At 36.7% G+C, this 24,452-nt stretch overlaps 1 long non-coding RNA gene and 1 other non-coding gene across 11 annotated transcripts in view; both read right to left on the bottom strand.

The window, feature by feature from the left end:
* Positions 1–24,452, bottom strand: part of LOC141410952 (uncharacterized) — a 96,893-nt gene that overhangs the window by 21,089 nt on the left and 51,352 nt on the right. For 3 of the 10 annotated variants that reach the window (XR_012435771.1, XR_012435772.1, XR_012435776.1), the window contains exon 5: positions 23,433–23,578. The exons of 2 other annotated variants lie outside the window; for them this stretch is intronic. This is a non-coding gene — a long non-coding RNA (uncharacterized lncRNA). 5 more of the 10 variants (XR_012435769.1, XR_012435770.1, XR_012435774.1 and 2 more) reach the window with 4 other exon arrangements.
* On the bottom strand, positions 6,615–6,721 carry LOC141411139 (U6 spliceosomal RNA). Its single transcript, XR_012435980.1, has one exon. It is a non-coding gene; the product is annotated as a U6 spliceosomal RNA (small nuclear RNA).

Here is a 24,452-nt window from a genome sequence, read left to right as displayed (position 1 = left end):
CATCTTCTGTAGTCTTCCTTGATCTCTTTCTTCAGGGGGTTTGTAGTTCTCCTTGTAGAGGTCATTTACATCCTTGTTAAGTTTACTCCTAGGTATTTGAACTTAATGTCTATTTCATTAAACTTCTAATTTTGTTCACACAATGTTTTCTCAGTTTTCTTTGGTTGCCTCTCTTCTATCTCCTTGAGCCTCTTTAAGATGATCACTGCATTGTTTATTGTTTTTCAGACGATTCAGAGGTCTCCATTAATTTGGTTTGGTTACTAGAAATTTATTAGTTTGCTATCAGTAGTGTCATATATGCTTGATTCTTTTGTTATTTGCGTAGCTTTTTGTTGTTGTCCATGCAAACCTCTTCTAGTCTTTACAGTCTATTTTGGCAGGTAAATACTTTCTCCTATTTGGTCCTTTAGGCTAATGGGGTTGCCTTCAAGTCCACAATTCAAGGGGCATGAAGGTGGTCACTTGGCTATTGCTAGGTACACAGAAGGCTCTACAATGAGTGAGCCTATTACTTAAGAGTGTGAGTAGGCATAGATCCTCTCTGGTCCCTGGGCAGTTTGGAATGTCATCAGAGCCTTGGTCAGCAAGGCTGGCATTAGGACTAGGATATGTTTCAGGGTTCACAGTTTGGTCTGCAGGTGTCAGACTTGTGACTGGGTGCAGGGATAAGTGAAACTCCCTTTGGGTCTCTGAGATGGTTTCTAGTTGTGTCACTGGGAAAGTGCCAAGGCAAGAACTGGTCTTTGACTATATCTGAGAGGAGCTAAAACCAAATTATATAGTGTTGCTCTAGGGTCCACAGTCAAAATTTAGGTTTCAAGCCTGACTCTGAAAACCTAGATGGACATGCCTCCTGCCAGGTCCCTGGGCAGGCAGGATTGCCTTTGGAATGTGGATAAGTGGATATGGAATTGAGTTAGAGGGCCATTTCAGGGTCCACAGCCAGTACGAAGTTTGGTAAGCCTGTCACTTAAGGTACCCGTAGGCATGACTACTATTCAATTCTTTGGCAGATGGCTCTGGTAGCAGAGCAAATACCAAAAAATGGTGCAGCTAATACCATAAGGAAACAGATTGTCAAGTGTGCCAACTGTGATCCTTGCCTTGCCTCGCAAAACAGCCCTACTTGGTCTCGGGTTTCACCATTTTGAAACCTTCTACTTGGGTTCCAAATCTCCCAGAAAGCATTTTTGTTCATGAGTGGCTGGCATTTTCTTGTTGTTGTGGCGGGATACACCACCTTGTTGATGTCACTTACCAAGTAGTTCATGTTTTAACTTATAATGGGGTTATGTCCTGATAAGTCCATCATAAGTAGAAAGTGCATTTAACACCTAACATACAAAACATTATAGCTTAGCAACACAGTACAAAATTGGGTACAATTGTTTGCCCTGGTGATCATATGACTTGGTGGGAGCTATGGTTTATTGCTGTTGCTCAGCATTGCAAAAGAATATCATATTGCATAACACTAGTCTAGGAAAAGCTCAAAATTCATAGAATACTAAAAAAAAATTTATCATTCTATTTAAAGTTAAAAAATCATCATTTGAACTATCTTGAGAGACATATGTATTTTGATAGTCTCATCTGCTGAGAATAATAAAGGTAACTGTTTTTAGATTTTTAATTAGCATATATTAATTGTACAAAATGATAGGTTTCATTATGACATTTCCATGCATTTATATAATATACATTTATCATATTCTTACCCCAGTATCAATAAAGGTAATTCTAAACTTTAAGCATAGACGTGTGTGTAATATGAATACATGCATACATATGTACATATGTGTAGTACACATATTAGTAAGAGCTACATGTATATTTTATGTTTCTATTAAATATATGTGTGCATAAATATTTTAAAACATGATATACTACACATTTGTATATGATTTGAATATAGATATACTAATATGAACACATAGTTTCTCATGGAAAAATCAATTTAAACAGATTCTAATATATTTTGGAAAATAGAAGACAATGTAATTATAAAATTCCTGTTATCTTAACATAATTACTGTGATTTTAGTGTATGTTCTAGTCTATTTTTCCTTGTGTATTCATTTCTGCATAATTATAATTATAATGGCACAAGCTATCTTTAAGGGATATCAAGCAATGAGGTCTCCAATTGGATCTTTCCAACACAAAAATCTAGAGGGGCAGAATTTGCTAAAAAAAACCTGGCAGGGCAGAATTTGGGTAAAAGATAGCTCTGTATCTATTCTACCCATACTGCAAAAATAGAATAGTGCAGAATGTTTTGTATTTTGTTATAGTGTAGAGTATATGGAAAACTAATCACCATGTCCATAAAAACTGACATAAGCAATGGAATTGAAGCAGCAATAGTCTTCCAAAAAGAAAAAACCCAGGACCTGATGGATTCACTGCTGTATTCTACCAGACATTCAAAAAAGACCAAATTCCAGCCCTCTTCAAACTTTTCCACAAAATAGAAAGGGAAGGAACACTGCCAAACTCATGCTATGAAGCCAGAATTACACTCATCCCGAAACTGGACAAGAAAACAACAACAAAAGAAGAGAGAACTATAGGCCAATCTCTTTAATGAACATAGATGCAAAAGTCTCTAATAACATGTTGGCAATATGAATTCATCAGAATATCAAAAAGATCATACACAATGGTCAAGTTAGTTTTATCTCAAGGATGCTGGGATGGTTTAACATACACAAAAAAATTAAATGTAATATAGCATATTAACAGAAGCAAAGAAAAAGACCACATGATCATCTCGATAGATGCAGAAAAAGCCTTTGACAAAATTCAACAACCTTTCATGATGAAAGCTCTGATGAAGCTAGGAATAGAATTAATGTACCTCAACATAATAAAGACTATATATGACAAGACTATAGCCAACATCATATTAAATGGGGAAAAACTGAAAACATTTCCTCTAAATCAGGATCAAGACAAAGGTGTCCATACTCTCCATTCTTATTTAACATAGTCTTGGAATTCCTACCAGAGCAATAGGACAGGAAGAAGAAATAAAAGGAATACAAACTGGAAAGGAAGTATTCAAACTATCCCTATTTGCAGATGACATGATCTTATGGTTAAAAGACCTGAAAAACTCTACCAAAAAACTCTGAGACACCACAAACAGCTTCAGCAAAATAGCAGGATATAAAATCAATTCACACACACAAAAATTAATAGTCTTTCTATATATCAACAATGAACAGACTGAGAGAGAATATAGGAAAATAATTCCATTTACAATAGTCTTAAAAATACTTAGGAATAAACTTAACAAAGGGTGTGAGAGACCTTTACAAGGAAAACTATAAGCCATTAAAGAAAGAAATCAAAGAACACTACAGAAGATGGAAAGATCTTCCATGCTTATGGACTGGTAGAATAAATATTGTGAAAATGGCTATAGTACCAAAAGCAATCTACATGCTCAATGCAATCCCCATCAAAATTCCAATGACATTCATCACAGAGATTAGAAAATCAAACCTAAAGTTCATTTGGAAGCACAAAAGACTGCAAATAGACAAGCCAATGCTAAGCAAAAAGAGCAACACTGGAGGTATCACAACACCTGACTTCAAACTATACTACAGAGCCATGGCAATAAAAACAGTATGGTACTGGGAAAAAAACAGACATGTAGTACAATGGAGTAGAATAGAAGACCCAGATACAAAGCAAAAAAGCTACATCCACATAATTTTTTACAAAGAAGCAAAAAACATACCATGGAAAAAAAGACAGCCTCTTCAACAAATGTTTCTGGGAAAACTGGATATCTGCATGGAGAAAACTGAAACTAGATCCATGTCTTTCACCCTGCACAATTTATCAACTCCAAGTGGATTAAAGACCTTAATATAAGACTGAAACTTTGAAGCTAGTGTAGAAAATACATCAGAATTAGGTATGGATAATGACTTCTTACATAGAACTCAAATGGCTCATTGACAAATGGGACTACATGAAACTACTGCACAACAAAAGAAATGGTCTCTAAATTGAAGAGGCTACCCACAGAATGGGAGAAAATCTTTGACAACTATACATGTAACAAGAGAATAATAACCAGAATATACATTTTCGAGGGAGCTAAAAAAACTATACTTCCCAAAAATCAATTACCCAAAGGAAAAATGGACAAATGAACTGAACACAGCTTTTTCAAAGGAAGAAGTCCAAATGGCTAAAAAACACACAAAGAAATGATCACCATCCCTGATCATAAAGGAAATGCAAATCAAAACCATGTTAAGTTTCCACCTAATTCCTGTTAGAATGGCTACTTTTAAGAACACAAACAACAAATGTCAGCGAGGATGTGATGAAAAAGGAAGCCTCAGACACTGCTGGTGGGAATGTAATTAGTACAACCACTGAGGAAAGCAGTATGAAGGCTCCTTAAAAAACTAAAAATAGAACTGTCATGTGATCCAGCATTTCCACTCCTAGGGATATACCCAAAGGAATGTAAATCAGGTTACAATACAGAAACCTGTATACCTGTGTTTATTGCAGCACTATTCACAATAGCTAAGCTATGGAAACAGCCAAGATGTCCTACTACTCTACTACTGATGAATGGATTAAGAAAATGTGGTGTGTATATATATATATATATATATACAATGGAATTTTACTCAGCCAAAAAGAAGAATGAAATTTTGTAATTTGCAGGCAAATGGAGGGAACTGGAGAACATCATCTTAAGTGAAGTTAGCCAGCCTCAGAAGGCCAAAAACCACATGTTCTCCCTCATATGTGGAAGTAATGCAGCAATATTATGATACAGTGATCACACTAAGGGGAGGTGATGCATGGGAGGTATAAGGTGAAAGCAAACTAAGAACTTAAATATAGTTCATATACTCTCTATGCAAGAATGAATATAGAATTTTTAAACTTGTTGAAATCACCTTAAGAAAGGAACTAAGGTAGAAAGAATAAAAACAGAGGAGATGAACCAATTTAGGTTGTAATATACATACATGGATATGTCACAAGGGAACTCCCTATGTAACTATCTTAAACAAACAAAAATGTCATTTTTTTCTCTTACAAAATCAGAGAACAGGAGAGCAGAACAGTCCTGCTTGGGGGAGTTGGTACCTGTGGGAGGGGGGAAGAGGTGGGGAAAGGGAATGGGAGGGTGAATATAGTGCAAATATAGGTGTACAGGTGTATGTAAATAGAAAAATGATACCTGTTGAAACCATTCCAGGAGTAGGGGAGGGGAGATAAAGGAGAACAATGGAGTGGGTGAATCCAAGTATTATATATTTGATATATTATAAGAACTTTTGTAAATGCCACAGTGTACCCCCACCCAGCAAAACAGTAAAAAACTTTAAAAATAACAAAAATACTAATTTTATAGTGTAGCCTAGTATAAAATGATCCATGACCAACCAGTGTTAACCAAGAAAGAACTAAAAGCAGTACTAATTAAATAAAAAAGAAAATTTCCCCCTTGCTCTTCATCAGTCTGTTTCTATTCTGACTCTAGAAAACAAATAGCACAATAGACAAGGAAGGAGAAGAGGAATTCAAAGCAGAGCAAGTGAAAGAGAACAGACCTTGTTTATTTCGTCTATGATCGTGACTATACACTTCAACTATGGCACCCATGATTACCACACTTGTAACTCCAACCTTAAACTCTCGACTAAATTCCAGTCTACTTTATCTAGATTCTTAATAACATTTCGACTTGAATATACAATAGATGTCTCAAATCAAACAATTAGTCATCCCTCAACTATCTGACCTATCTGCAATTTTCTCCATTATAGTTGATGGCAACTCCATCCTTCACATTGTTCAGCCCAAAACTTTGGAGTTTTTCTTAAATTCTCTTCAGGGAAGATCACAATGTCTGATGTTGCAGATTTCATTCTCAGTCCAAAACACTACCTGGTACATGGGAAGACCTTTATTAAGATTTTTGAATGAATACACAAATAAAATACACTGCTATTCTTTAAACCTAAGAATGACAAAATTCCTTTGTGTCACTTATGGTAGGGACTGTGTTTCCTTGACTAGCTTATATGGTATTTGTCCAATTCTCTTTAATCACCTATATTTTTTCTGCTAAAGTTTATTGATGTGTCTAATGGTAACAGAGTATTCAACCTGGAGTTGTATTAAGACATGAATCCTCAATAGTGGTGATATTGCCCTTATGGAAGCAAACAACAATTGGTTCCTGGGAAGGAGAAAAATCTTGCATATCACAGTGCTTTGTGGCTTTCCAAAAGGTCATAGTACTTGAACAGCTACATAGCATATCTGTTTTTTAAATTTCAGGGGTGTTGTGGAGGGATTGATTGGGAAAAATATGTTTAAGAAAATGCCTTCATGTAGGTGGGTGTGCTAATGATAATTTAAAAAGCATTGAGAAAAAACTGCTTTAAAACATGAAAAATACCTACCCAATATTCAACTCTCCAACAACTGCTAAACATTTCATAAAACCCCAATGTTGTGCACTCTGGTGGATATTGCCAAGGGGTTCATAGAGGACTAGACAGGTTCACAGAGACATAGTACAATGTCTTACTTTAAAAAATACCCCAATGTGAGATTCTTCCATCTTTTTATTTATTTTTTTACGTGTCATCCTTGTGCAGGGGCCATGCTAATCTTCTCTGTATCGTTCCAATTTTGGTATATGTGCTGCCAAAGAGAGCATGTGAGATTGTTCCATCTTTATGAAATGTATTAAAGACAAAGGAGCAACACACAAATTTATTTCTGAAGTTATATTGACATCAAAACAAGTGCAACAGCTAGATGATGAAGAATGGTGTGGATAAAGCACAGAAAATGTCTTTTTCCAGCTCATAATCCTGACAAGGAGGGCAATAATGAGTATTAGCTTAATATATTATCAATTCTTATTTTGCACGATTCTGGTTCCATTGTCTCATCCCAATAACAATGTCTAATTTAGTTGACTAATGACAATTCTCCAATACAAGTCAAATTTCAGTTTTCATGGTATATTTCCTTTGAGTAACTGCATAAACATAACTGCCATAACTGCTGGCTTTTCAGGTAGAAAATCACTGTGTAAATTTCAAATGGGCAGCATCATGATCGGTGACAGATCATGGCATTTCTTAGGAAGTGTGCTGTGGTTGCATATCCATTATTTAGTTCACACATAGACAGCAACAACTGTAGTTATGGTACCTCCCTGTGCTCCCAGTGACAAGTGAAAATGATGTTTTTTGAAAAATAGATCATCAAATGTATAAATTGATCAATCAAGAAGAAAGTGCAAACAATAAATGGAAAGAAAATCTTGGCATGAGACTTAAATCAAATATAAATGGAACTAAAAAGGAAGTAATGACCATGGGACTGCTGACACAACCAAAAATCGACAGACTCTAGTTAGGGGTGCTTAGAGAAGAAAAATGTATGGCTATCAGTGAGGAAAGTGGTTCTGATAAAAAGAATGAAGATTGTGTAGAAGAGGTAACTCTAGCAAAAAAGAAAAGAAAGCTTCACAGTAAAGTAATTTCAGGGATATTTCATGGCATTGGTAGTACAAAGGATAAAATGTAAAGTTCTGGTTCAAATTTAGGAAGGAATCCATTAGCCAAGTCATAGAAACAATTCTTACTTCATAGCATAAGTTGTGCAGTAAGTAGGACAAGGTAAACACAACACTATTCAAACTATTCTTGATAGGTTTTTTTAATAAAATTCTTTTGTTGTCAATATTTATAGTGTTTAAAATGATGGTATGCAAAATAAACTTTAGTTATACTGTTTTTCATTTTCCTATATCTTTATGACTGAGAATAAGAGATATTTTAATGCTTTGACAAACATTTTTAAAGTCATGGAAAAAACATAAATTTCTACATAATTATGAAAATCACTTTGCATGATTCCTCTTGCACAGTCATTTTTGTGGCCTCAAACTTTCATGTGAAGGAAGAATAATGTACATCAGAGTAAATATTATAGCAATATATAGTGAAAGCTTCCCTATGCTAGAGGAAATCCTAAGTTTAAATAATTTGACAATAACATTAATGGTAATAGATAGTACTTATCTATCTATTGGGCTGACCTCCAACTTGGGATCCTCCTCCTCCTCCTCCTCCTCCTCCTCCTCCTCCTTCTCCTCCTCCTCCTTCCTTTTCCTCCTCCTTCCTTTTCTTATTCAAAACTGGAGAACAGAAGGGTAGAACAGGTCCTACCAGGGAGGCTGGTACCAGTGGGACTGGAGAAGATGTGAAGAAATGGTGGAGGGGAAGTATGGTGCAAATACTGTGTGCATGTGTATGCAAATGAAAAAGTGATATATGTTGAAACTATTCCAGGAATGGGGGCTAGGGGAGTATGAAGGAGAACAGCAGAGGGAGTGCATTCAAGTACAATACTTTTGATATATTGTAAGAAATTTTGTAAATGCCACCCAGCACAACAATAAAAAAAGAAAATAAATAAATAAAAATACCACTTTGACTTTAGTGTAAAAAATAGAGAGTGAGGGTGGGGTATAAGAGATTTGATGTGGAGTGTGGCAAAACCAGTGAAGATTTCAGGTAGACACCATCAGTTTGGTCTTAGCAGCTCAATGAAAGGCCATGATACTTACTGAATAGAAACTAGGAATAAATAGATTTGTGTTGGAGGGTGACTAGGAATAAATAGATTTTGGGCATGAACTACTTGAAATGCTTGTTAGATATCTAAATGAATATGCTGAACAGTGCATAAATGAGACTGATACTCAGAGGAAGTGAGAGTGGGGTTATCAATGGAAACACCACTAGCATATAGGTAGAAATTAAAGTCATCAAACTAGGCCAGTTAGCTAGGTCTTGATTGCAGTCAAGATTGAGAAAAGATCACAGGATAAGCACACTCTAGCATTTAGGAGCCAAAAAATTCAAGATGATCCAGAAAAAAAGAAAAGACTTTGGCTTTATATTTGTATTTCAAATTACTAAAGACCCTGGCTACACAATGAATGCACCAGATACGTCATACTTTTTAGCTGTTTAAAGAAGTGAGGGAAAAGTTCCAGCATACTTTTTTTAAAAAGTCGCTTTCTTTATTACAAGTTCTCATAAGATGTTGGTTCATAATTAGTTATTTTGAAGGCAGAAATTCTTTGGAATGGCTTGCTATTCAACATATTAGAACAAAAGAAACTATTTCATGACAAAAAATGAATCAGTAAAATCTTGAACTACAAATTCTTGACTTTAAATATTCATCTAGTTTCTTAATTTGGGAAAACTACAAATTCAGATATATTCCTTGTTATTAAAGATACTAGCTAAAAAAGAAGTAATAGGCAGGAATGAGCTGTCAATTCATGGTGACACCAAAACATACACACATGTTATTCATACACACATATTATTCATACACACGCATTTTTCATGGCTACAAATAAAACATATTGAACTTGATGAGGGTAGATGTTCATATGCTGCTCATTGCATATCTTCAAGTTAATTTGTGTTTCCAACTGTTACCAGAGTGAGATTATGTTAAGTCTTAAAGTTCTAGATTTAACATTACTTAGACTATTTAATATTAAACATGGTTGAGGGCCACTTTACATCTGTTTTTTTCTTTTTTCCTGTCTATGCAGCTTCCTGGGTTATAAATTTGTTGAAAGCAACCCCCAGTTAATCTGGCCATTACATGTGGATGATTAAAATTAAAGACAAATTTTTAAGGAATTAATAACTGTCCTTTGGGGCAAAAGGCTACTTGTATGTCATATTTAAAAATATACATTTCTGATTTTCTTCAAATCTTTGTTTCATGACTATTTTTCAGCTGAAAAATAATTTTTAACTTTTAAAAGATTTTCAGAAAGTTCTACATCTGTCATTTTTAGTTGTTTCCTGTGAGCTCAACTCAAAATAACCTAGAAATATTAGTTATTAGAACATAGAAATACCAACCCTACCTCTAATTAAGAAATTTTTTGTAAGTATTCAAAGCTCTGAATTGCTTCCATGAAGCTTTTCCCAATTGCCTTATATATGCAATTTTTTTCCTTCTTCAAAACCGTTATCAGCAATTTGACTCTTTTTGGCTGGCTCTCCTATTCATTATCTCCTATTCATTACTTAGTGACTCCCTTTTTATATCAGGATGGACTCCCAATGGCAAGTGGCATATCTTATTCTCTGACGCATCTAGTTCACACCTCGTACAAAATAGATACTGAGATTTGTTGAATTAAAAAAGATTTCAGATTGTTTGAGAAACTAACTATTAAGCAGAATATTACTTCAGTTATTTCCCATATTTCTCAATTGCAACAAGGAATAGTCTTGAGCAATAAAAAAGTTCCCAAGCCTTTCCCCCTCACATCCACTTAAGGAGACTTTACATAAAGAAATTCAAGTGACCCCAACTTGTTCCTTTCTAACAAGGTCCAGCTGTTGGAATATTCAATCACCACTCATTAAACTTGTGATAGTAAACATGTTTCCTTCTGCCCACTTCATATAACTCATTAAGTAGCCTCAGTTTACAGTAAGAGAAGGAATTTGTTTCCCAAAGAGCACAATTCTATACAGATGTGGTCAAGCAAGACAAAATCCCACACTGCCTGCCAATGTATGTAATGATGTGGGGGGAAGAAGGAAATCATTTCCATAGAATATGAAACAAATTTTGCCTTAATTGTTTGGATATTTCAGGTAAAAATTATTCTTCGCCAGAAAGCCATGTAAAGTTTGGACTCATACAAGACAGATGAAAATTTTAGGCTAATCATTTATTAGCTATTTACTGAATCTAAGGTGGCATAGGTTAAAAGTCATCATCACTAATTTTTGTACCACTAAAAGCAAGAAAACCTCAGTCAAATATTTCATGTTACCCATCAGTGATAAGCCATATCATGATTTCACAGATGTTAAAATGTGATAGAATATGCTTTTTAGAATACAGTATGTGTCTTAACATCTTTTTTTGTCCCTTTTTCTTTTATTATTCATATGTGCATACAGGCTTGGTTCATTTCTCCCCCCTGCCCCCACCCCCTCCCTTAGCACCCACTCCGCCCCCTCCCTCTCCCCCCCCCTTAAATACCCAGCAGAAACTATTTTGCCTTTATTTCTAATTTTGTTGTAGAGAGAGTATAAGCAATAACAGGAAGGGACAAGGGTTTTTGCTGGTTGAGATAAGGATAGCTATACAGGGCATTGACTCGCATTGATTTCCTGTGCATGGGTGTTACCTTCTAGGTTAATTCTTTTTGATCTAAACTTTTCTCTAGTTCCTGGTCCCCTTTTCCTATTGGCCTCAGTTGCTTTTAAGGTATCTGCTTTAGTTTCTCTGCGTTAAGGGCAACAAATGCTGGCTAGTTTTTTAGGTGTCTTACCTATCCTCATATCTCCCTTGTGTGCTCTTGCTTTTATCATGTGCTCATAGTCTAATCCCATTGTTGTGTTTGCTCTTGATCTAATGTCCACATATGAGGGAGAACATATGATTTTTGGTCTTTTGGGCTAGGCTAACCTCACTCAGAATGATGTTCTCCAATTCCATCCATTTACTAGCGAATGATAACATTTCGTTCTTCTTCATGGCTGCATAAAATTCCATTGTGTATAGATACCACATTTTCTTAATCCATTTGTCAGTGGTGGGGCATCTTGGCTGTTTCCATAACTTGGCTATTGTGAATAGTGCCCCAATAAACATGGGTGTGCAGGTTCCCCTGGAGTAACCTGTGTCACAGTCTTTTGGGTATATCCCCAAGAGTGGTATTGCTGGATCAAATGGTAGATCGATGTCTAGCTTTTTAAGTAGCCTCCAAATTTTTTTCCAGAGTGGTTGTACTAGTCTACATTCCCACCAACAGCGTAAGAGGGTTCCTTTTTCCCCGCATCCTAGCCAACACCTGTTATTGGTGGTGTTGCTGATGATGGCTATTCTAACAGGGGTGAGGTGGAATCTTAGTGTGGTTTTAATTTGCATTTCCTTTATTGCTAGAGATGGTGAGCATTTTTTCATGTGTTTTTTGGCCATTTGAATTTCTTCTTTTGAGAAAGTTCTGTTTAGTTCACTTGCCCATTTCTTTATTGGTTCATTAGTTTTGGGAGAATTTAGTTTTTTAAGTTCCCTATATATTCTGGTTATCAGTCCTTTGTCTGATGTATAATTGGCAAATATTTTCTCCCACTCTGTGGGTGTTCTCTTCAGTTTAGAGACCATTTCTTTTGATGAAAAGAAACTTTTTAGCTTTGTGAGGTCCCATTTATCTATGCTATCTCTTAGTTGCTGTGCTGCTGGGGTTTCGTTGAGAAAGTTCTTACCTATACCTACTAACTCCAGAGTATTTCCTACTCTTTCCTGTATCAACTTAAGAGTTTGGTGTCTGATATTAAGATCCTTGATCCATTTTGAGTTAATCTTGGTATAGGGTGATATACATGGATCTAGTTTCGGTTTTTTGCAGACTGCCAACCAGTTTTCCCAGCAATTTTTGTTGAAGAGGCTGCTATTTCTCCATCGTATATTTTTAGCTCCTTTGTCAAAGACAAGTTGGTTATACTTGTGTCGCTTCATGTCTGGGTCCTCTATTCTGTTCCACTGGTCTTCATGTCTGGTCTGTTTTTGTGCCAGTATCATGCTGTTTTTATTGTTATTGCTTTGTAATATAGTTTGAAGTCAGGTATTGTGATACCTCCTGCATTGTTCTTTTGACTGAGTATTGCCTTGGCTATTCGTGGCCTCTTGTGGTTCCATATAAATTTCACCGTAGATTTTTCGATTTCTTTAATGAATGTCATTGGAATTTTGATGGGAATTGCATTAAACATGTAGATTACTTTTGGGAGTATCGATATTTTTACTATGTTGATTCTACCAATCCATGAGCATGGGAGATCTCTCCACTTTCTATAGTCTTCCTCAATCTCTTTCTTCAGAAGTGTATAGTTTTCCTTGTAGAGGTCTTTCACATCTTTTGTTAGGTTTACACCTAGGTATTTGATTTTGTTTGAGGCTATTGTAAATGGAATTGTTTTCATACATTCTTTTTCCGTTTGCTCATTGTTAGTGTATAGAAATGCTAATGATTTTTCTATGTTGATTTTATATCCTGCTACCTTGCTATAGCTATTGATGATGTCTAGAAGGTTCTGAATAGAGTTTTCTGGGTCTTTAAGGTATAGGATCATGTCGTCTGCAAATAGGGCTATTTTGACAGTTTCTTTACCTATTTGTATTCCTTTTATTCCTTCCTCTTGCCTAATTGCTCTGGCTAGGAATTCCAGTACTATGTTGAATAGGAGTGGAGATAGTGGGCATCCTTGTCTGGTTCCTGATTTTAGAGGAATGGTTTCAGTTTTTCTCCATTAAGTATAATGCTGGCTGTAGGTTTGTCATATATAGCTTTTATAATGTTGAGGAACTTTCCTTCTATTCCTAGTTTTCATAGAGCTTTTATCATGAAATGGTGTTGGATCTTATCAAAGGCTTTTTCTGCATCTATTGAGATGATCAAGTGGTTTTTGTCTTTGCTTCTGTTAATGTGGTTTATTACGTTTATTGATTTTCGTATGTTGAACCACTCCTGCATCCCTGGGATGAAGCCTACTTGGTCGTGGTGAATAATCTTTTTGATGTGTTGTTGAATTCGGTGTGCCATTATTTTGTTGAGGATTTTTGCATCAATGTTCATTAAGGAGATTGGCCTATAGTTCTCCTTTTTTGGAGGTGTCTTTGCCTGGTTTTGGGATAAGTGTAATACTGGCTTCATAAAAGGTGTTTGGCAGTTTTCCTTCCCTTTCTATTTCGAGTAACAGTTTAAGGAGGGTTGGTATCAGTTCTTCTTTAAAGGTCTGATAGAATTCAGCAGCGAATCCATCAGGTCCTGGACTTTTCTTTTTGGGGAGACTCTTGATTGCTGCTTCAATTTCATTTTGTGTTATAGATCTAGTCAGGTGATTAATTTCCTCTTGGTTCAGTTTTGGATGATCATATGTATCTAGAAATCTGTCCATTTCTTTTAGATTTTCAAATTTATTTGAATATAGGTTCTCAAAGTAGTCTCTGATGATTTCCTGGACTTCCATGGTGTATGTTGTTATCTCCCCTTTTGCATTCCTAATTCTACTAATTTGGGTTTTTTCTCTCCTCATTTTAGTCAGGTTTGCCAGGGGTCTATCGATCTTGTTTATTTTTTCAAAGAACCAACTTTTTGTTTCATTAATTCTTTGTATGGTTTTTTTGGTTTCTATTTCATTGATTTCAGCTCTCATTTTTATTATTTCTCTCCTTCTATTTGTTTTGGGATTTGCTTGTTCTTGTTTTTCTAGGAGTTTGAGATGTATCATTAGGTCATTGATTTGGGATCTTTCAATCTTTTTAATATATGCACTCATGGCTATAAACTTTCCTCTCAAGACTGCCTTAGCTGTGTCCCATAGGTTCTGATAGGTTGTGTTTTCATTTTCATTGACTTCCAGGAACTTTTTAACTTCCTCTCTTATTTCATTGATGGTCCATTCTTCATTAAGTAATGAGTTATTTAGTTTCCAGCTGTTTGCATGTTTTTTGTCTTTACTTTTTTGTTGAGTTCTACTTTTACTGCATTGTGGTCAGATAGTATGCACAGTAGTATTTCTATTTTCTTATATTTGCTGAGGCTTGCTTTGTGCCCTAGGATATGATCTATTTTGGAGAAGGTTACATGGGCTGCTGAGAAGAATGTATACTGTGTAGAAGTTGGATGAAATGTTCTGTAGACATCAACTAGGTCCATTTGATCTATTGCATATTTTAGATCCTGGATTTCTTTATTGATTTTTTTTTGGATGCCCTATCTATTGATGATAATAGGGTGTTAAAGTCTCCCACAACCACTGTGTTGGCGTTTATATATGCTTTTAGGTCTTTCAGGGTATGTTTGATGAAATTGGGTGCGTTGACATTGGGTGCATACAGATTGATGATTATTATTTCCTTTTGGTCTATTTCCCCTTTTATTAGTATGGAATGTCCTTCTTTATCTCATTTGATCAATGTAGGTTTGAAGTCTACTTTGTCAGAGATAAGTATTGCTACTCCTGCCTGTTTTCGGGGGCCATTGGCTTGGTAAATCTTCTTCCAGCCTTTCATCCTAAGCATATGCTTATTTCTGTCAGTGAGATGAGTCTCCTGTAAGCAACAAATTGTTGGATCTTCTTTTTTAATCCATTTTGTCAAATGGTGTGTTTTGATGGGTGAATTAAGTCCATTAACATTAAGCGTTAGTACTGATAGGTATGTGGTGATTCCTGCCATTTAGTTGTCTTAGTTGTTTGAAGGTTTGATTGTGTGTACCTAACTTGATGTTACTCTCTACTGTCTTGCTTTTTCTTTTCCTGTGGTTTGGTGCTGCCTGCCTTTTCATGGTTAAGTTGGGTGTCACTTTCTGTGTGCAGAATCCCTTGAAGAATCCTTTGTAGGGGGGTGGCTTTGTGGTCACATATTGTTTTAGTTTCTGCTTATCATGGAAGACTTTTATTGCTCCATCTATTTTGAATGATAGCTTTGCTGGGTAGAGTATCCTGGGGTTGAAGTTATTTTCATTCACTGCCTGGAAGATCTCACCCCACACTTTTCTTGCTTTTAATGTTTCTGTTGAGAAGTCTGCTGTGATTTTGATGGGTTAAGCTTTGTATGTTACTTGTTTTTTCTCTCTTACAGCCTTCAATATTCTTTCCTTAGTTTCTGAACTTGTTTTAATGATGATATGTCATGGAGTAGTTCTATTTTGATCTGGTCTGTTCGGTGTCCTGGAGGCCTCTTGCATGTGTATGGGTATATCTTACTCTAGATTTGGGAAATTTTCTATTATTATTTTGTTAAATATATTACGCATTCCCTTCGCTTGCACCTCTTCTCCTTCTTTGATGCCCATGATTCTCAAGTTTGGTCTTTTGAGGGAGTCGGTGAGTTCTTGCATTTTCTTTTCACAGCTCTTGATTTGTTTAATTAATAGTTCTTCGGTTTTTCCTTTAATTTCCATTTCATCTTCAACTTATGAGATTCTGTCTTCTGTTTGTTTTATTCTGCTGGATTGGCCTTCCGTTTTGTTTTGCAGTTCTGTTTCATTCTTTTTTCTGAGGTTTTCCATATCCTGGCAGTTTTCCTCTTTAATGTTGTCTATTTTTGTCCTGAGTTCATTTATCCGTTTATTCATTGTGTTCTCTCTTTCACTTTGGTGTTTATACAGTGCTTCTATGGTTTCCTTTATTTCTTCTTTTGCTTTTTCAAATTCTCTATTTTTGTTGTCTTGGAATTTCTTGAGTGTCTCCTGTACATTTTGGTTGCCCCTATCCAGTATCATCTCTATAAAATTCTCATTGAGTACCTGTAGTATGTCTTCTTTTAAATTATTCTTGTGGGCTTCATTGGGTCCTTTGACATAGTTTATCTTCATTTTGTTGGAGTCTGGATCTGAGTTTCTGTTCTCTTCATTCCCCTCAGGTTCCTGTACTAATTTTTTGCTGTGGGGAAACTGGTTTTCCTGTTTTTTCTGTCTTCCCATCATTGTCTTTGGTGGTGTTATTGTCCCTGTACTGTGTGCAATTAAGTATTTTCTAGCTTGTAATAATAACAATGGTAATATTTAGAATGGAAGGGTGAGCTGAGATGGAAAGCAAGAAGTTAAAGAAAAGGGGAAAACAAATATACAGACAAGAGGGAGAAAGCAGAACAAGGTTTCAGATAAGAAAGTTTCAAAGGTATAAACAGGGAACGTTAGTGTACTAATCGACAGTAAGCTGAACAGACATTAGAGAGACAGAGAGAGGATTGAAAATCAAAGATAAAAAAATAAAAAATAAGTAAATGAAAGAAATATCTGTATTTAAAAATGAATTAAAATAAAATGGAAAATAGAAAATTAAAAAAAAAAAAAACTTCCAAGTTTATATGTAATGCAGTTTCAGTCTTAATAATTTGGGTGTCCGTCTCAGTCTCCAGTCCTGGAGATGGTGCCTCAGATGTTGTTCTGTAGTTGTCTCATCAAAGGGGATGCATAAAGTAGAACAAAACTACACACACACACAAAAGCCCCACCAAGTGTCCCAATTTCAAATGCAATACAGTTTCATTAAGTTTTTCGGCTTGCAGTTATAATTCAGTTGTTCTCTCATCAAAGGTAGGGAGAAAAAGAAAAAAAGCGTCTGGAGACAGTTCTGAGAGTGGTATCTGCAACCGTGGCTTGCCTGCCGGCTGCTGTCAGCCTGCTGTTGCTGGAGGCGTTGTTTATGCAGATGTCTGGGGTGAGCTTAGCACTCACCTGTCCCCACAGGCTTTGTTTGTTCAGAGTTCTCCTGTGTGGGAGCCTCTGCTACAGGCTTTCCCCTTTCCAAGCACTGGGAAAGGTGACACTGCCCCCGTGTTGTCAGGCCTGTGTGTTTATTTACAGTTCATGTGGGAGGTGGGTCTTCCCCTCTCTCCTGTGCAGTATTCCTCCCACTGCCACTCTCACAAGCTTTCCTGCTCCTGATTACTGGGCGGTGCTGCTGCTCCTGCCAGCCGCCATGTTTATTTACAGTTCACGTGGGAAGTGGGTCTTCCCTCCTCTCCTGTGGAGTTTTCCTCCCTCCGCCACTCTCACAGGCTTCCCTGCTCCTGGTTGCCGGGTACGCGCCCCACTCCCGCCAGAGGCTCTCCGGCCTGCCCGGCTTGTTTATTTACAGTCCTGGGAAGGATTCCCTTCCCCCAATCTTCAGTGCTCAGGGCGCCCCACCCTCTTTCCAGCGTGTCTTAATTGTTCTTATTGTTTATTACTCAGTTTCTCTTTTTTTCCCTGGGCGGAGGTCAGTCTGTCCAGGGGGCTATGCTGCTCTGGCCCAGGCTTGTCTGTGGGGGTACCGCGGTACCACGAAGCTCACCTGGTCTGAGTCTTCCCAAGCCGTCTGGGTGCCGGCCACTGGCGGCCCGGGTGCCCTCCTCGTTTCTCCGTTTAACGTGAGGTGGAGATTGTCTGTGCCGGCTGGAGATGTGGAGGGGTCAAAGTTATGCCTTTTCTCAGTGATTATGCCTGCAAAGTGTATCTCCAGCGTCCCTCCAAGATTTCACTATAGGAGGCTCGCTTTCTGCTTCCTACCTCTAGCCGCCATCTTGGAATCTTGCGTCTTAACATCTTTGAGAAGTTATTTCTATACTCAGTAAACACATGGTTACAAAAACTAATTTCTTTGTAAATGTTAGTTTCCTTGTCATTCTTTCTTTGTCAATCTGGCAATCTTTATCAATCCCAATACTGACCAAGGGGAGCCAAAATCTGCTGGAACAGAATGAGTGGTAGCAGAAAGGTCGAGAGCCTGATACAAAAAGTACCCAAAACTTAGGGTGGTTGTACAGGTTGAGTTCTGGACTGTAATGCTCAAGAAAAACAAGCGTTTTTCCTATAAACGTGCTTCTATCCCTTCATAGATACATCTACCTATGAAGAAGGTGGTGTATTGTAAACTTAATTCATCTGATCTCTCTACTTCTGTAAAGTTGATTTATTTAGACTGATGAGTTTGTAATAGTCAGTGGACTTGCACAACATAACATAGCATAGCGTAGCACAGCATAACATAGAACATAACACATAGCATCTCCCTCTCACTTTTCTCACAGAACCATCTGCCTACCAGTAACAAATGACTTGCTCTGCTCTCTGCCAGGAGTGAAAGTAGCTTAGCCCACAGGAGATAACTGAGTTTTTCCAACTCAGCTTGCAAATGAGTATGTAAGTCTGCCTAATTATGGGGTCAGTTTACCTACCCACAGATACAAACCACAGTCTCTAATAGCATATCAGCTTTATTATTACTAAGGGTGATATTTTTATCTCTCATCTAATTTAGTTTGTTTTTATCTCAATATGATCAAGACTCAAGGAGTAAAGGGCACTTATTATGGGCTTCCTAAAAAAACAACCAGAACATTTGTTCTTGGTTCTGATAAACAGGGAGGTCTCATCCCTGCTTATCCCTTTGTCATGCCATCCCTTCTGTGACTTAGTTTGACACAGTCATGATTATAATCCCTGTCTATTTCCACGGGTGGTGGGCATTCTCCTTTTTTCTATGTCCTTAATCTCCTCTGGCTTTTTTTAGCTTCCTCCCATCAGAAATACTTTCCAAAGCTTTGTCTATAACCTGGGATAGACTTGGTTGCCTCCCCTTTGCCATCAGCCATGAGGGAAAGCAATCCAGGTACTGATCCAAACCAACAAGGAGCATGGAGCTATGGTCTATCAGAACGACAATGGCATTATTACCTAAAGAACTCAAAATGATCATATGTTGACTTACTGAGTTCCATCAAATTAGGAGCTTAAGTAACTTTACCAATTAAACCACAATCTATTTAGTGTGGGTACATTGTCAGAGACCAACAAATCAGGAACAAATGTAGCTGTGCAGAGGTAAAGAAGTAAATAGGAGGATAGGCAGAGCAGATATTAAACTGAAGGAATTCTGCCCAACTTTTATTCTCATCCTATTTACTTGTGTATATTCTATATTGAAACAATTCATTTTCTTCAGAAAAATTCAGCCAGATCACTTACTTTCATTTTCTTCACCAAGGGACGACACCTCCATATAGGCCGTAGATGTTATGTTTCATTTAATTTGTAATTTTTTTTTTTTTTTGGTGTGGAGGGGCCTGCCTCAGCCTCTGAGCCTATGTGGTACCCAGAAATTCCTGTGGCAAACTTATCTGGTGGGTATGACCTGATAGCACATGGTCTTGGCTACACTCCATGACTCTTTTTCTATTTTTTTTTTTTTCAGGCAGTATTGGGCTTTGAACTTAGGGCCTTGAGCTTGCTAAGCAGACACTCTAACTTGAGCTTTAGTTATTTTTCTGTTAGAATCTCATACTTTTTGCCTTGGCTGACCTGAACCATAATCCTCATACCTATGCCTCCCATATAGCTGGAATGACAGGAATGTGCCATGATTCTCAGCTTATTGATTGAGATGAAGTCACGCTAACATTTTTCTTGGGCTGGCCTTGAACCATAATCCACTCCATCTCTACCTCCTTAGCTGCTGAGATTACAGGTATGAGCAAGCATGCCCAGCTACATGACTCTTGCTTTATGGGCTCCTCTGACATGGTAGCACTCGTGAGTGAGAAATAGTTGACTCCTTAGCATCACTGGTAGTTATAAGATATGAGCCCCATCTAAACTGTACATTATCTCTGTTTCTGTGCCTGGAAGAAGTTGTAGAGGTCCATCCTTGAAGGTCAGAAGACACACTAAGCATGGACTTCCTCAAGAGATTAGAATAACAATTTGGGCTAATGAATTTTGAATGCAGAGGGAAATGATAAAACATGTTTATGCTACATCTTGTTCTGATATCTTTGTAAGAGCAAGTCACTGACCTTTAAGAAAGTATGTTTATCTAACTCTCTAACATAAATAGATGTTTTAATCACTGATTAAAGAAAGAGAATGCAATTAAGAATCAAAAAGGAGAGATAATATTGGACATAAAATTTAATCTATGGTTGAATGTGCTTGCAACATGTGAAGATATGATTTTAGTATTCTTTAGAAGGTTTAAGATAGCTTTGAAATTTAGTTCATTACAATGTGCTAGGTAGACATCACAATTTACAGTGATATAATTTTTTTTTATGAATATACTATATTTTATTTTTCCATTCTTCAGTTGATGGACACTTAGATGTCTGCACTTTTTAGTTATCATGAGTACTGCTGTCAACCTTTGTGCACACATGTTTAGGTAGATTTGATTGCACTTTAAAAAAATGAATGTATATGGGGATTATTTTCAATAAATTTTATTTCAAGGTAGTAAAGAGAGCCTCACAAAATATTTATTGCAAAAATTGCCTTAGGTCTAATGGGACTGAAAATGCTATCTTGGTGGAAAGAAAACAAACTTTGACTTCAGAAAGACCTAAATATGGGCTCAAACTCTTCTATACTCTCACAATAATTTTGAGGAAGTTACTTGAACTCAGTTCTTATCTCTATATTCTATATACTGAGATATAGATATTACTTGGGAGAATTCATGAGATAACATGGGAAACATCTAGCACATAGTAAGAACTCAGAAAACAAGGTTCTCTTTTTCTAGCTTTTGATTTTGTACCTACTCAGTTCCTTGTGTCGAGTTTGACCAGTATAGCTAAATAAATTACTACATTCAAACTTGGCAGAGAGCATATACAGGCAACCTGATTTACAAAACCTTTCCTTTTTCTCTTCAACTCAAGATAGTCGAAACATCATATGTTGTGGAACACAGTATGTTCCCAGCATAATAACAGATTATACATTTCTGACATTTTTATCAGTGATTCACTGCCAGGACAAAGCTGGAGAAGTAACAAAATGAGGTTCAGGTCAATGATGGAATAATTGTGCCCATTACTGGTTCTTTCTGGGACTAGGCATATAATGGAGAAATCAGGCTGTTATGACTCTGCAGAAGTGACTTCTCTCCCTTAGCGGTACATGTGAAGAAGGTCCTCCTCAAACACATGCCTTCAGCCAAAGCCCTGGCACAAGCACTGGGAGGAGGCAGAGTTGAAAACACAGATCAGTCTAGAAGCAGTACTGCCAAACAACATCACTCAGGAAATTGCTTTTGTGATCTTGAAGATGACTCTTTTTCAAGACACACATTTGGCTCACCTAGAAAATGTCTTTGAAGGGCTTGGAAGGTGAACTGCTATCTAGAGAGAAGAGAGGTTTGGCCACTCATGGGACAAAGAGATTATTTGAGAGTGATTTCCTTCAGCAATGACTAACAGAGACTCTTCAGAAGAGAAAGACAATAATTCCCCTTGGTGGTATGTTTTACCAAGTAGGGCCCATGCTACCCCGACAGCAGGAATTCTGCTTTTCTTAGCTCATTTACATATGTGACTCAAATGTCATGTGTTTGTATTAAAAGGCATCCTAGCCAAGGGTAACATGCACCACAGATATTAAAATAAGCTGTGGAATCTTTCTCTTGAATTTTTATCATTAAATTCTTTCTCTTGAATTTTTATCATTAAATTCATCCAAATTCAGATCATTACCAGAATAGATATTTGCAAATTCCCAGAAAAGAGCCGTTTTTACAAAAACTACCTTTGTAAACTCTATTATGATTAAGTTATTGCAAGGTGTTTTATCAGCAACTCAATTTTACCCAATGACTATTTTCTTTCGTAACAGTACACTGGCATAAAAGGTACTTGGTCTGAAAATTCATCATCCATGTAGGATTATGAAGTATTTCCAAGCTGTCAGGACCAAGTTAAAAACAAAAAGCCATAAGTATATGATCCAAAATCAAACATTCTGCAGTGATTCTGATATGTTTAGGTACGTTTTGGAGCCTTGACATTGTTTGGAACTTACCACCTACATTGCATTGTGATCTCTTCAGAGTTCCTTTCTAACATGCCAACATCATGGCATGGATATTGGGAAGAAAGGATTCCGAGTATAGAAATCAAATTGCTATCTGCGGCTTTTCCAGTGGGTCACTGTGATTTTCATGTGTGTTTAGAAAAATCTACTGAGGTCAAAGCAGTTAAATCACTAAGCTGCATGTCATTCAAGCCCTGTTGAATGTATTTATCCAAATGCATTAGGCTTCAATTTGGCCGAAATAGTTTATGAGCGAGAGCCTCAACTTCCTTCCCTCTCAATGGATAAAGAATGAAGATTGTTTTATTTGACTTTGTCAGGCATTTAAAATTTGGCAGCCTCTTTGGACAAAATAAACACTACATGCCTTAAGTAAATGGGAACCTGGGAACTAGTTAGTAGGGTCTGGACCAACAGTTCTCAAAGCATGACCTGGGGACCTTAGGAGAACCTGAGATACTTTTAGCACATCTTCAAGGTCAAAACATTTCCATAACACTAAGCTTCCTGACTCTAGAAGAGTTCCAGAGGCTCTGTCTATATGTGATGATGTCAATATTCTGGTGGCTAAAGGGATGACAGTTAGTATTTAAAATTTTCTAAGTATTAATTTATAATACAGTAAATATCAATGCATGTAATCCATATTTTGAAAATGCCTCCTTATGGATCCTCAATCATTTTTGAGAGTTTAAAAATATCTTAAGTCCAAAAAGTTAGAGGGTTGTTGTTTAAAATGAAGTTGTCCAATACAGTTTATTGTAGTGATGGAAATGTTCTATAAATCTACAGTCTTATACAGAGGCCACTGCAACATTTGACTGCTGAGCACCCAAAACATGGCTAGTGCAGCTGTGGAACTGAGTTTTTGTTTTATTTAATTTAAATTCAAGTGTAAATAGCCACTGTGGATTATGTGTAGCAAAGAGGCCAGTGCAATCCCAATGCCTGACTCTAATTTAGTGTTTTCCCCAATAGTTTGCATAAGTTTACTTACAGTTAGAAGGAGATTTTTCTTCTAACTATTAAACTCTTGGCTGAGTTTGTATGGTGTTGTGAGGAGATGTTTAACCACAAGCATGCAGTAAAAGAATTACCATACATAGTTCTGAAATGTGTACAATTTCCAGACCAAGTTCTTGACTGAAAAAAAAAAAAAAAAGCCAATCCTTGCAGTCACCATTTTGGGACTTAGAGTTCAAAAAATTGTTTTTCCACGCTTCATTTTGAATTAATAACAAAGACTTTTGGTTGTTTTGTGTTACTAACAGTATTTTACACTTTATTTCTGTGGCAGTTACTGAGAGAGTAGAACGTAAGTGCTGTAGTTAGAAAGTCAGGTGTGTTTGCATTAAACTAGCCTGCGTGGCTATTGCTGTCATTCTCTAGGATCTGAATCTTAAGTAGTAGAAATTCTGCATTTCTCAACTAGTAAAACTGTCTGGATATTGTCCACCTGACATTTTTCTAACCATATACCCAGAGGAGATTCCTGACTTTAAAATATAAGCTTTGATTATGTGACCTTCTCTAAACCCATTTTTTTCCTAAAAGTGAGATAGTGATATGCTTAGTGGCTTCACTACATATTGTTGAGATAATGCACATAAAACACTTATTAAAATTCCTAAAACATTGAAATATTTAGTAAGTGATAGTTATTTCTCTCATTGTTATCATTAGCTGCTCTTAGCACATCTATTAGGAACCAACCATGTGCCAGATGGTGTGTTAGTGCTAGTGTATTAGAGGACGTGGTCCCTGACCCTTTGTTCATGGAGCTAGTGGGAAAAGACAAACAACTACCTAAATAAATAAATTATAAACAGTGTTGAGCTTTACTTTAAAGAATTCAATCCTAAAATAGGATGTAATAAGGAAAACTATTTACATTGAAAGGCTAGGAAAAATTCTCCCTGAAGGAGTACTTAATCCTGAAATACAATCAGGCTTTATTACTGATAGATAGTTGTTTGAAGACATATTAGTTTGGGGTAATGGTTAATGAATAGACCCT

Source organism: Castor canadensis, chromosome 9 (assembly GCF_047511655.1).
Source record: "Castor canadensis chromosome 9, mCasCan1.hap1v2, whole genome shotgun sequence".
Taxonomy (NCBI): domain Eukaryota; kingdom Metazoa; phylum Chordata; class Mammalia; order Rodentia; family Castoridae; genus Castor; species Castor canadensis.
The sequence above is the reverse complement of the archived record's forward strand: the minus strand, read 5'-3'. Positions and strand labels throughout refer to the sequence as shown.